This window comes from Callithrix jacchus, chromosome X (assembly GCF_049354715.1).
Source record: "Callithrix jacchus isolate 240 chromosome X, calJac240_pri, whole genome shotgun sequence".
Classification (NCBI taxonomy): Eukaryota; Metazoa; Chordata; class Mammalia; order Primates; family Cebidae; genus Callithrix; species Callithrix jacchus.
In genome coordinates this window covers 37954890-37968667 of record NC_133524.1, presented here as the reverse complement: position 1 = coordinate 37968667, position 13778 = coordinate 37954890, and the positions used below count along the sequence as shown (strand labels likewise).

At 38.1% G+C, this 13778-nt stretch overlaps 1 protein-coding gene and 1 long non-coding RNA gene across 5 annotated transcripts in view; both read left to right on the top strand.

Moving 5' to 3' along the window:
- LOC103790211 (lanC-like protein 3) overlaps positions 1–13778 on the top strand; it is a 132389-nt gene that overhangs the window by 14235 nt on the left and 104376 nt on the right. The window contains exons 2-4 of one of the 4 annotated variants that reach the window (XR_013531579.1): positions 1515–1680; positions 2154–2250; positions 2386–2424. The exons of the other annotated variants lie outside the window; for them this stretch is intronic. The gene's annotated coding sequence lies outside the window, so the exon portion shown is untranslated. Of the gene's footprint in view, positions 1–1514; positions 1681–2153; positions 2251–2385; positions 2425–13778 lie in introns of those variants that run through there. 4 annotated transcript variants of the gene reach the window in all.
- LOC144581039 (uncharacterized) lies at positions 5776–9631 on the top strand. Its single transcript, XR_013531580.1, has 2 exons — positions 5776–5902; positions 6603–9631. It is a non-coding gene; the product is annotated as an uncharacterized LOC144581039 (long non-coding RNA).

Below are 13778 nucleotides of genomic sequence, written 5' to 3'. Positions count from 1 at the left end.
TGCCAGCATTTCCCACCTGACAGCCCAGAGCAGACTCTGACCCACAAATTTATTCTTTGTGAACAAGTGATTATTTCTAATAAGCAGCTGCTCAGTGTTTCTTCATAGAATAAAGATAGACCAAGCAGGCAGACAGTGCCTGCTCACTACTAAGATAGAAATAAGCTAAAAAACACTCTTTGTGAGTCAGCAATGAAGACAAGGTCAAATATCCTGTGTTTTGGGAACTGATTTAACTAGTGCATGACCAGTACATACTGCTTGCTTAATCTAGCAGTTTCCTGCCTGGGAATGGCTCGGTGTTTTTTGCCATCTCCTCTCAGCAAACAACATGTACTCCATCACACACACATCAAGACCTCCTCCCAGCAACCAAGGGGCAGGTACTTTACAGTGTGGATATGCTGGAAAAAGGGATGATTCACATCCCAGGTGGGAAGGAGCAGGATGTCCCAAAATTTTATCACACTACTCAGAATGGCATGACATTTAAAACTTGTTTATTTCTGGAATTTTCTATGTAGTATATTCTATGTAGAATTCCTATGTAGTATTTTCAGACCCTGGATGTCTGCTGGTAACAGAAACCATGGAAAGCAAAACCTTGGATAAAGGAGGACTGCTGTAAAATGCATATATATGTATATAATGTATACATGTAATACATATGTGTGCATATACACATATATATGACTTTCTATACTGGTATTTTTGCCTACTTTTACAAGTATCTAAGATAAATTTTTAACACACAATTGCTGGATCAAACTTTACATATGCTTTTTATTTGATAGAAGGTTATCAAATTGCTCTCTAAAAATGTTTCATCAATCTCTGTTCCCTCTACTAGCATTTGGGAGTGCCTGTGTTCTCACTGGATTTCATCAAACTTTTTAAATATATGCCAAACTGGCTAGTAGAAAATTAGGATGGAGGTTCCCAAGGTAGAAACTGAGTCTCCTTATTGTTCCGTTCAACCTTTACCAAACAAAATGCATCTGTAGGATTTTCATCCAGTCTTTGGGTTTGAGCAGTCCCCATTTTTCAGGCAGGTGTGTGTTGCATACTGCCTAAGTAAACCCTGAAGTTTAACTTGAAATGACAGCAGGGTTGGGCAAGCTGGATTTTTGTAGTCTGGGTCCAATTTCTAATTGCCGTATTACAGATCCACCCGAAAGCGGGCACTTCTACAGGCTACAGCTTAGATCATTTGTTATCCATGACCCAGGACCCAGTGAGTGCTAACATGTAGTGATGTAATAGGGACAAACAATGATTCATCACTTGTTTCCACACGCTGTTGTAGCATTTTTCATGTATGATGTCACTTTTCAAAATGTACGTAAGTGTAATTTTGTTGGTTAAAATTTTATTTTCATTTTTAATTGACAATGATTGTGTATATTTATGGGGTATAATGTGATATTTTGATACATGTGTACATTGTGGAATGAGCAAATCAGGCTAATTAACATATCCATCACCTGACATACTTATCATTTCTTTGTGGTGAGAACACCACTCTGCCCAGGGCAGAGACTGGAAAACCGACGAGTCTTGGGACGCTTCGGGGGTAGAGTGGACGCCGGACGAGTCTTGGGAGGTTCCGGGCGGAAATAGGACATTGGTGTCTCGAAAGGCCATGGGCAGAATCTCCCACAAGGTTATTCAGCAGACTCGGTGGGTTCCTCGTTTGTCTTCTCCCAGCCCTCACAACAGGCCGATGTGTCCTCCAGATTCTCCTCAATATCAGTCAATTTCAGCAACTGTTGTAGGAGACTGCACACCTGATGAGTGTAAGGAGGTTCCAGGCGGAGATGGGATACTCCAATCTCGGGAGGCTCTGGGTGGAGATGAGACACTCCAGTCTTGGGAGGCTCCAGGCAGAGATGAGACACTCCAGTCTTGGGAGGCTCCAGGCGGAGAGGAGATACGCAAGTCTCGGGAGGCTCCGGGCAGAAATGGGACATCCAGCAGGTCTTGGGAGGCCCTTGGTGGAGATGAGACACCGGAGTCTTGGGAGGCTCTGGGCAGAGATGGGGCACCCTAGTCTCAGGAGGCCATGGGTAGAATTCCCAAGGGTATTTACCAGGCTCTGTGGGTTCCTTGGTGGCCTTCTCCCAGTCCTCACAACAAGCCCATGTGCCCTCCAGCTTCCTCTCAGGATCCTGCGGTTTCAGCACCTGTCGTAGGAGATCTGGAGGTGTATCTTCTCTCGGACTGCGGCTCCTGGCCAAGAAACACTCAGCGGTAAGCTGGTCTTCCACTTCCTCTAGGGACACCTTCCGTGCTAGCCGGGCTGGCGAGAGTTTGGAAAATAGGGCCGCTTCCTTGAGCGGCTTTTTCGGCCTGCTTTGGGGGTCAGCATAGGTACCTCTGTTACAGATTTTGAGGAGTGAGAACTCGTCCCGGCCACAAACTAGCCAATCTTTAGGAGACGGAGAGTCGTTCGAGTAGTCATCCATGCCCCCCTTCATAAATATCCAGTTCTCTGTGTTTGGGGGTGGCAACTTCAACTTCCCGAAGCGCTTGGAAGGCGATGTGTCACAGTACCAGGGCGTAGAGTCCATTCCCCGGTAATTTGGCCAGTCCTGTCGCCTCTGGTCCCCCATGGTGGTTCTCGCTGGGCTGCCACCTCTCCTGCTTCAGCAGTTCCGGATCCCTGCGGCTCTGGTCGCTAGACCATGAACCACGTGCAACCCAGGTTCTTCCGGGAGGCGGGGCAGCTCTGACGTCACATACGCAGACCGGATTCTAACAGGTGTGTAGCGGAATCTCATTCTGGGTTTCATTTGCATTTCCTGATGACTGCTGGTATTGAACATCTCTATATTTGGTCATTTATCCTTCTCTCTCCTTGATTGAAGTTTCTGTTCATTTTTCCCCCGTTTTTAAACCGGGTTGCTGGATATCATATTTAGTTTTGACAATTCTTGTTGTGTTCCACGTGTAAGTCCGTTATCACATACATGATTAGCAAATTTTTCTCTTCATCTTTGGCTTTTCCCTTTCATTGTCTTAACAGTGTGTTTCAAAGAGAAGTTTTTTTTCTTTTTCATTTGATGAGGTCCACTTTATTAATTCCTTCTTTTACAGATTGTGGTTCTTTTGATGTATGGTAGAAAGTTTCTTATTTCCCTTGTTAGGTGCAGCTGAACAATGTTTTCTACCATTACTAAAGTGAAAACTTTGCCTATCCAAAGGTCACAAAGACTTTTTAAAATTTAAATCTGTTTAAAGTTTTGTAAACAGCACACTATATAGATCAACGTTTTTATTTAAAAAATGTGTCTATTCCTATGTTTATCTGGTAATTTCAGAACTATTTTTGTAAAGACTATCTTTTCTCCACTGAATTACCTTTGGAAATTTGTAGCATACAAGTGTTCTAGATTTGTTTGTTGGTCAATTTTTTGGTACTCTTTTCTCTTTCAGATTTTTCTCTCACACAAATTTCACCCTCTGTTGATTACTTAAGCTTTATAATAAATCTAGAAATTAGGCTGTGTTAGTCCTTTAACAGTGTTCTTTTATGAAGTTGGTTCTTCTAGGTCCTTTGAATTTCTACAGAAATTTTAAAATCAGTTTGTCAATGTCAAAAAAGAAATCTTGTTGGGATTTTGATTACGATTCTGTTGAATCTATAGGTAAATTTGAGGATAATTGACATATTAACAATAGGAAGTATTCTGACCACCGAAAAAGGTACGTTTTTCCATTTGTTTATGTGATTCTTAATTTCTCAGTAATATTTTGTATTTTTTAGTGTGTCTTTCACATTTTTTCTCTCCAGGTTTTTTCTAAACATTGCTTTTGATAGTATTATTTTTAGTACTTTTCATTGCAATTTCCAATTTTTTTTGTTGTTAGTATATATAAATAATAATTTTTGTATATCCACCTTGTATCATACAACCTTGATAAACTCCCTTATTACTTCCAGGAGCATTTTTGCAGATTTCATTGAATTTTTTATATATATGATAACGTTAACTGTGAATAAAGACAGTTTCCCTTCTTTCCTTCCAAACTGAACATTTTCATCCCCCACCCTGCCCATTCCAGTTGCAATCCCTGATTTTCCTTTGAATAGCATCAGTTAAATTTTTATCTCTCTTATGGTGTTTCAAATGATACCTATGAAAAAGCTTTTTTATAAATGAATTATAGACAAATTCAGCTTGCATTATTCCTTAACCATATCATTTTCTCATCACAGTTTTTTTTCCTGTACATTCTTATCGATTTTTAAAAAGAAGGTTTCTTATTTCCCTTGTTAGGTGCAGCTGAAATATGTTTTCTACCATTACTAGCAGGTACATCTTAGTTTCTCCTTGTAAATGAGGCGTGATCAATGCATTTCTTCCCTTTCACTCCTTCTCTGTAAAACAGATGCAACATATATTCCTCTTCAGTTTCTCATTAAATCAAAGTAATGGATTATGTGTAAATCAAGATAATCTATATAATGTGATTTCGTATAGTGTCTGGCACAGAATAAGCATACAGTAAAGTATTGTTATTTTATGTAGCATTACTACAATTGGAAAATAAAAATACTCTACATTCAGTGTATAAATAATGGAGAAGCAGAAATCATACAGATCTATTACATGTCACAAATATTTTCATTTATCGATTATAAGAATCTGTTAAACTCTCAACATACTTAGTAGATTTCATAATGTGAAGTTGGTAAGACCATTTCGATATGGATTTATTTTTAACTTTCTTACTTGGAAAAATTGCATGGAATGTATGTTAAATTCAAGAGCCAATGCTTCACAATTCTCTGTAACAGTATTCTAACTAGCAAGCTCATATGTGTACTCACTTATCTAAAATGGGTGAGGGTTTGACTAAAACTTCTATATTCTAAATAATCCCAGAGAAAAAGACACACTGAAGCTCCTAAAAGTCAACTGGGCATCTTCAAAGTGTTTCCTGTGACTGTTCATTAAAACAGTTTTTGCACCATACAGCCACTTCATTTTTTCCATGTTTCAAATTAGAATATTATATAAAAGACTCCTATCCAGAATACATAAATAATCATTAAAACTGAACAATAAGACAACAAAGAACACAAAACACAGTGTATAATACATAGTAATTTAACATGTATAGAGATAGACAGCTAAAGAAATAATTATAGTTGTGTGCACATATTGGTTAGCATATACATGCATATATTCTATAGCTCTGTCTGCTGAGAAACTAGAAAAAAATGACTCATTCCTTGGAGAAATGAGTAATTCTAGGCCTGGGGCATTGAAAACACAAGATGGGGCTGGAGTATTATGTGATGTCAGAAAATACAGAAGTTCTCAGAAAACAAAAGGATAAAAGCAGATCAGGAGGCAAACTGAAAGAGCACTCAATGGCCACAGTTAAAACAATTGAAGCAACACAAGAATTAAAATTTAAAAATTATAACACAGTATCAAATAAAATATCCATGAGTCCATACTGATATAAATAATTGTACAGATAAATAAATGAAAAAAGGTACAAATCTGTCTTACAAAGAATTTCAAAAAATACATAGATACTCCTCCCTCCAAGAGGTGGAATTTAAACGCCCTCCACAGAGAGTGGGCTGGATTCTAAAAAATAGAATATGGAAAGGGAAAAATAGTGACCTTTTAGTGGAGAAGCCTGGCAGTTCTCTCCTTAACCAAGTGATCAATGTTAATAGCAGCAGTGAGAAGTCACGTTGGTATCATGCACTCCTCTGATAGGATGTGATGAGAAAGACATTTCATCTCCATAGTATTCTTCTCTAAATTCCAGAATTCTAGTCTAATGAGGAGAAAACATCTAACAAACCCAAGTCCAGGGACATTCTACGAAATTCTGAAGTACTCCTCCAAACCATGGGGCCTTGGGAAACAAGTAAACGGTAAGAACCAGTCATAGACTTTAAAGAGACATGAGAACTAAATTCAATGTGGTAGGCTGGTTTGGATCCTGGCACCAAAAAAAGGGCATGGGTGTAAAAAATTTACAAATCTGAATAAAGTCTGAAACTTAGTTAATAGTAATAGGTCAATATTAATTTTTTAGTTTAAATGCATGTACAATGTAAGATATTAATTTTAGGGGAAGCTGAGTAAAATGTGCATGAAAATGCTCTGTAGAGTCTTTGCAACTGGTTCATAAATCAAAAATTATTCTAAAATAAAAGGACTTCATTTTAAACTATATATTACATCAGGATAAATTATCAGCAAATCACTATTAATTATACAAGAGAGAAAGCTGTAGCTTCTTTAAAACGCATACTTGTGGCCAATCTCACACCATATATAGTAAATCATAAATTTTTCGATGTGGACCCAGTCATCTACATTTTACATGGTCTCTAAGTTACACACACCAATATGTGAGTATTACTTTTCCAAAGCTCTGTGCCTTTTATAGGCCCCAAAGTCTTTCAAAGAGTTTAAAAACCACAGTAGTTATGGTATTATCCAAAGTCACCAAATTTGGAGAAAATTAATTTTCAGCAAGTGCTACATGGGAATGTGAAAATGAGATAGTGGAGCCCGTGGACAAAACAGTTCACTTAGATAACATGTACATACCTGGTGTGCCCACAGGATAATGAAGTCAAGATAGAAGAGTAATGAAGATACAAAGTTTGGCGAGTACCAACTGGGAGTGAAAGCACCTTACTTGTCCAAACAGCCCTTCTTGGGTTAAAGAAAACTGACATTACTATAGAGTACAAAGAAATTACAACTGGCCTGTTCAGTCAACAAGCAACAACTGTCTTAGTATGAAGTCTTACTCCAGAAATGAATAATGCAGCTTACAAGCAAAACCAAAACCAAAGAGCTAATAAATAAATATTCAAGGAAGTCAAAATGTTCTGAGCAGAGCAGCACGTAATGAATAAGCAAACAAGAAAATGAAAACAAACAATGAAAATCAATGTGATGAAGTGCATTGGTCTAATGGAGCCTAAGCAGTCCCAGTTCTGACACCTTAGTGTGCCTCTGACTGCTCTTAGTTACCTACAACCTTTACTGCAGGCTTAACTCAGGACACCATTTTCATCCTCCAGCAGACTCAAGTTATCCACAAGTTTGCTGCCTCTTCTACCCACACACAGCCCCTGCCAGCCTTTCTCAGATACCTAATCATTTTCACTCTGATCTGACCCACTTTGGAAATATTTTGTTTTTATTAGCTCTAGGTAAGTTTACTTTCTGTGATGGTTAATTTTCTGTGTCAACTTGGCTAGGTTATGGTGCCAAATTGTTTGGCCAGTCTAGATGTTGCTGTGGAGGTATTTTGTAGTTGTGATTTAACATTTTATGTCAGTAGACTTTGAATAAATCAGATTTACCCTTCATAGGATGGGTGAGCATCATCCAATCAGTTGAAGGCCTTTAGGAAAAAGACAAAAGTTCCCCGAGAAGATGGAATTCTCCCTCCAGACTGAAACATAGGACTCTGTTTGAGTTTCCAGCCATTAGAATCAAGACTGTAATGTCAACTTTTGCCCGAATTTGTGCCCCACAACCAGCTCTGCAGACTTTGGATTAGCTAACCCCACAGTTGCATAAACCAATTCCTTCAAATTTGTCGCTTTCTCTCTCTCTCTCTCTAAATATATGTATACACACATAGACACATACACACATGTATATATCTTATTTCTGTAATTATGTAGAAACTTTGTTTCCTATTATTCTATGTATCCCCTCTCCCCTCTCTCTCTATATATATTTATACATATGTGCGTGTGTACACACACATATATATCTCCTAATATTTTATTCTTTCTGGAGAACCATAGTACACTATTCATTTTGATTGTTTTTCTAACATAACACTGTACATATCTTTTCTTATAATGATACATACTGCATCAATTTTATCACTGCTATAACCACTAACACTTTTTCTCAGCAAGGTATAAAATATATTTAAGGCATAAGATACAATATAGACTTAAAGCTGCTAACATGTAGTGATAAGGACTAACAATGATTCATCACTTGTTTCCACACACTGTTGTAGCATTTTTCATGTATGATGTCACTTTTCAAAATGTACCTAAGTGTAATTTTGTTGGTTAAAATTTTATTTTTATTTTTAATTGACAATTATTTTGTATATTTATGGGGTACAATGTGATATTTTGATACACATGTACATTGTGGAATGAGCAAATCAGGCTAATTAACATATCCATCACCTGACATGCTTATCATTTCTTTGTGGTGAGAACATTTAAACTCCACTTTTAGCAACTCTGAAGTATATAATATGTTATTATTAACTATAGTCATCTTGCTGTGCAGAAGATCATCAGGACTTATTCCTCCTGTATAACTGAAACTTTGTACTCTTTTACCAACTTCTCCCCTTTCCCTGCCCATCTCCTCCCACCCACTCCAGCTTCTGACAACTACCATTCTACTCTCACCTTCTATGAGTTTGACTTTTTGAGATTATACGTATATGTCACTTAATACCATCAACAACCTTATAACATAGGCACCATTACTGTCTCTATCATATCCAGCAGGGAAACTGAGGCACAGGGAGGTTGAGAAACATGTTCCAGATCACACAGCTAGTCAGTGGCACAGCTGGGGTTCCATCTTCCCCAGGCCGGTTGCCAAATCTGTGATTTCCATTGGTGATTGTCATATTTTAATGTGCATACAAACCCCAGAGATCTTGTCAAAAATTAGCTTTTAGCTCAGTGGGTCTGGAGTGTGGCCCAAGATTCTGCGTCTCTACTGAGCTTCAGGTGATGCTGCTCTTGCTGGTTGATGGAGCAGACTCCAGCACAATACTCCTAATTATATTTTTCCCTCAATTTTATGGGGTTGCCTGTCAACAAATTTAACTGTTCCCACAAACTTCATGATTTTAATCATTTTTTTCTTGTACTGAGGATGACTTCTTCCACAGGTGCAAGAATACCAGCTCTCTGGTTTGTAGGTTATACTGAAGGAAAGAGTCACTTCCTGGTGCATCTCCTTGCAGGTTTAAGGAATCTGCTGACATCTACTGAATGAATGAGCAAATACATGGATTTCTTTTTCTTCATAGATGTAATTTTTCACTGTATACAGCAAGATTTTAGAATTCCTTTAAAGGCCCAAACAAATCACATCCCAGCAGTTTTAAATTACTGCATGATAATTCCAGAGACACTTTATCATTCCCAAACAGAAAAGATGAGCCTGATCATCATGATGCCATGCCCGTTTTAGAGTGATTCAACTTATTTTACCTGTATCACATAGTTTCTCTTCCGACTCTAAATTAATTTAAATTAAAAATGATCAGACATTTTCTTTATTTTCTAATCACAATGATTTAACAGACCTACTCCAAATCATCCAGAAAGCTTTAGATATATGTTATTTATATCTTTTCATCTGTTAATATACATTCCACTAAAACCCAAACTTATTTTTATTATATTGAAATAGAACATAATTCATAATTTTTTTGTTACACAGCAAATGGAAAAATAAATGCAGTAAAAATTATTTTAAATGAACTTAATTATTAATTTTACCAATAACTGTACTCCCAGTGTTCTATAAGGAGATTGTTTTAATGGAATTTTATTAAATGTATTGGCCTTTCAATGTGAAAATTATAGATTGATTTCTTACTAACTTCTTCGCTATTACACTATTGCTGGTTAATTTAGAAAATGTTTGTCATGTGATTGGCTATAACACAATCTACAGTGGATTTTCTCCAAGTGACAGGGAGGTCCTGTAGTTTCCCCACATGGAGATGGCCTCTTGGTAAACTGGTCCAACAGTTCAGGATGTGTCCAAGTGTTTCTCTTCATGATTCAACTTCGCAAGTTCATCTCTGACCACCAGTCAAGTACAATGTCTTGATTGTTTGGTTTGTCTCATAAAAATATAAGTTGTTCTCATTACACACACACACACACACACACACACACACACACACACCCCTACCTGTGTGTATAAAATACACATGCACACATCAATGATCTCTTCCTAAGTATTTTCTTTATGGTTTTAGTTACTAGGGAAACCTACCAAGTTAACAGACCCATTATACTTGGGGTGCTAGCCACTTGAACAAACTGAATTTTCAATAAGTATTTGATGTTTCCTTTTGCAAGCTGAACAAAGGAGTGTTTTGTGTAAGATTAGATTTTCCTTTCTGAATGGCTTTCACCATTCAACAAACCAGAGAAATGAATGACTTTGGCCCATTAAAGTGTGAGTATTGCTATCTGGGTCATAAAGAAGATGTTTCTCAGATGAGAGACAAAGTCTTACGGACTTCATTGGTGAGAATATCATCTAAATGAGAGGTGGCAAAACAAATATTGTTCATGGCATTATGTGTGGTTAGCTGTTACTGTGCTCATCTGCTGGCTAAATTGCTTTGTGTGAAATGGATTCCCTGTGCTCAATGGTGTGTTGAAATCTGGTGTCTATGGCAACAAAAGGATTACCAATCTCAAAGTAAGCATGTTGGGACCAACTGAATCTCCACTCACACAATGACTGTAGGAAGGAATCACATTTCTAATAGACTTTACAGCTATCTAAGGCCAAAGAGATCCAATGCCCAACCAGAAAGGATGTATTGTCCTCATGCATATTTCAATAACATAATCTTGCTTTTTGAAATGTTTTTTTTTCTTGTGAGGCAAAGAGAATTGCACCTTTATTACAAATTGCAATTGTTGAAATAGTCTGGACTCTTAATGAAGAAGACATTAAAACACGATATTTAGGAACAGCTTTTTCAGATTTAGGTAGCCTTGGGATTATCTGACTGCACTGCGGTATCTGGTTGACTTTAAGGAAGTTACTTAGCATTTCTGAGGCTTAATTTCTTCAACAAAATGCAATTCAAGCAGCACCAACCTCATAGGTGTGCTATGAAGGGCCACTAAGAATGTGTGATAATGTGCTTGGCAGAGGATGCTCCCAGGCATAGACTAAGAATTCCCTATGTCAGCCATGATTTTGAGTATTGGTGGGCTTCAGCATAGGGTGATGAGACAGTGTACGTACATTTACACTGGGATGGAGTACTTCTCCAAATATCAGTATCTGTGGTTCTTTTTTCTTGACTCTGTCTGAGAACTATAAACACTCCTTCAACCTACTGCTTGGTGGAGACAGTGGCTGCCAGTGTTCTGGATATTGATTCTGAGTATTTGTGTGCTTTAGCATAGGTACTAAAGCACTCTGCATTGATTAACTAGCATATGTATTCTTTTGGATGTTCAGCCAGTCTGTCTAATATTCCCTGTGGTGATATTCAGAACTGCTATGTCCCTGATGGCAACAGCAAACCTTTGAGATTTTCACACAGAGGCCTTAAAGAGCTGGAAGGAAGTATCCTCTGCTCTGCCATGCAGGAGATTAAGCTGAGCTGCTCAGGCAGATTATATGTCAAAGTAAACCGAGTGGCTGGGCATCACCCCTAAAACAAGAACTTGTATGAATTACTCTGTACTTCCTCCAGGGAAAAGGCTCTTCCCTTTTTAAAACTGTAGGATTTTCCATCTTATAAGAATTGGCTTTCATGTCTCTCTGATTTGTGCTCCCTGGAGTAAATCACCTGATTGGCTTGAAGATACTGTAAATTGCTATGTAGGTGATGCTGGAATACTTGCTTCTTGCTCCGTTCCCCACTCCGACCCCCATATTCTCAGTGGTGGATTCCATGAGCTATTTTTTGCTCTTAAGTTCTCTTCTTTGTTTCTAGAGATAATTTGCTTACATAGCACTGATTCACAATTTCAGAGGATTTCTGTAGTGACATTGTCAAAGTAACAACCTCAAATGAGTTTTCCTCAGCAAATGTTCCAGATCATGTACATTTTGTTTCAGAAAATGATTAATACAGTTATGGATTCTTTCAAGTGTTTCTTCAGCTTCTGAGCTCATAATTTTTTTTTCTTGCATTAATGCACTTCTTTATTAGAATTTGAAAACTATGTGATACAGACTCCCACAGTTTTACAAACTTAAATCTGTACTTCACTGTTTCATTCCTAGCTCCTATGTATATTCATTTGTCACATAATGCTATTGATATTAACAACTACACTAATAATAAAGCTATAATTATGACTTTCTCCTATCCCTAATTAGGGGTCGGGGTATCATGTCTATTGATTAGCTCTGCTTATGATCTTTACTATCACACCAACTGGGTTCTAAGTCTTGGCTTTAATCTCCATGTGGGTCTGTTATTTATTTATTTTTTCTGACCCAAGTGTTTCTTACACCTGCACATTCATTAGAATCCCTTGAGGGCTTGTTAAAACACACACGACTGGGCTCTACTCCCTAAGTTTCTGGAGATGGGCCTGAGAATTTTCACTTTTAACAAGTTCCCACTGATGCTGCTCCTGCTGGTCTGGGGAATGCATGTCGAGAATGAATTTCTTAGACTGTACCCTTAACCTTAGCCAAACATGTGAGAATTAGGTGAGGGCATATGGTGGCAGTATCATAAATTTGTCACTACCAGAAAATAAATCGAAGAATAAGACTTACTACATGACAGGCACTATGATAAGCATATCTTGTTAATTTTACAGATGAGAAAATTGTGACTTAGATAGATTTAATAACTTGCCTATAATCACACAGCTAGTAAAGTAGGAGAACCCAGGTTTGTCTGACTACGCATCTTCTCAATTTCTATAGATTTAAGTCAGGTAAGCCCTCTGCAATTTTTTTTTTTTACTAAAGCACACACTTTCAAGAGGATCTTGGGCTTATACCCCAAGAAGTTTGGAAGAATAGCCTGAACTCAACTCTATCAAATGCAAAATAGTTTGTAAAGTTTCTATTAAAAATGACAATACAGGAAGGTGCTCCACATTTTCCACAAACTTCAAGAAGCCTGGGAGTCTCAGCTTCCTGAACACTAGAAAGGTTCAGGAATTGGAGGTTTCAGGTGTCTCTGGTGGTAGGGGGGTGTGGGTCAGGTATGAAAACAGAATTAGTTGCAAGTTTGATAAACAGTGTTTAGACTCCCAGATACTTTGCCAAATCGAGCAACCAGATGATGGTCTTAGGCTAGGTTTCTCAAAAGTTGACCCTGAGATATGGATTCATAGGGAATTGTTTATTAAGGAAGTGTTCCAAGGAGTAACCAGTATGAGAATGGGGAAAGCAGGAAGCCAATAATGGAAGGAAACGAAGCAAGAATGTGATCTTAGGCTTAATTCCAGCCTCTGTTTCATCTTGTAGGGAAACTCTGGAGTGTAAATTACACTCTAGAGGTACACTCTTGTATCAGTAATGAGCTCCAGCTGATGGTAGGGAATATGTAAATTTTCAGGTACTACCGACCCTCTTGGCATGCTGTTGAAGTTGCCCTTGTAGCCCAAAAGTAGAGCTCTAAAGAAGGGTGCAGGTGAGAGTTGTTAGAAGCAAAGCATATGGACATACAGGGATGGATTCAAAGAACTGATAAAGAAGCATCTGAGAGGGTTTGGTAGGGAAACTTGCAGTTCTTCCACCTGGGCCCTCCACACCTTAGTAGAAGCCTTGGGATTCACTTTTTTGACAGTTTGAATTAGAGAAACTCAGCTTTGAGGCCTATGCAGTCAAGGGCAGAGATGTGGTACTTCACTGAAAGGAGAATGACATGAACGTTTACATGCTGAATTGTGGATGCCTCCCTCCCACACACACATTTAGTTACCCTCTTTCTCAAATCCACATCCAGAACATTGGCAGCCACTGTCTCCAACAGGCAGTAGGTTGAAGGAGGATATG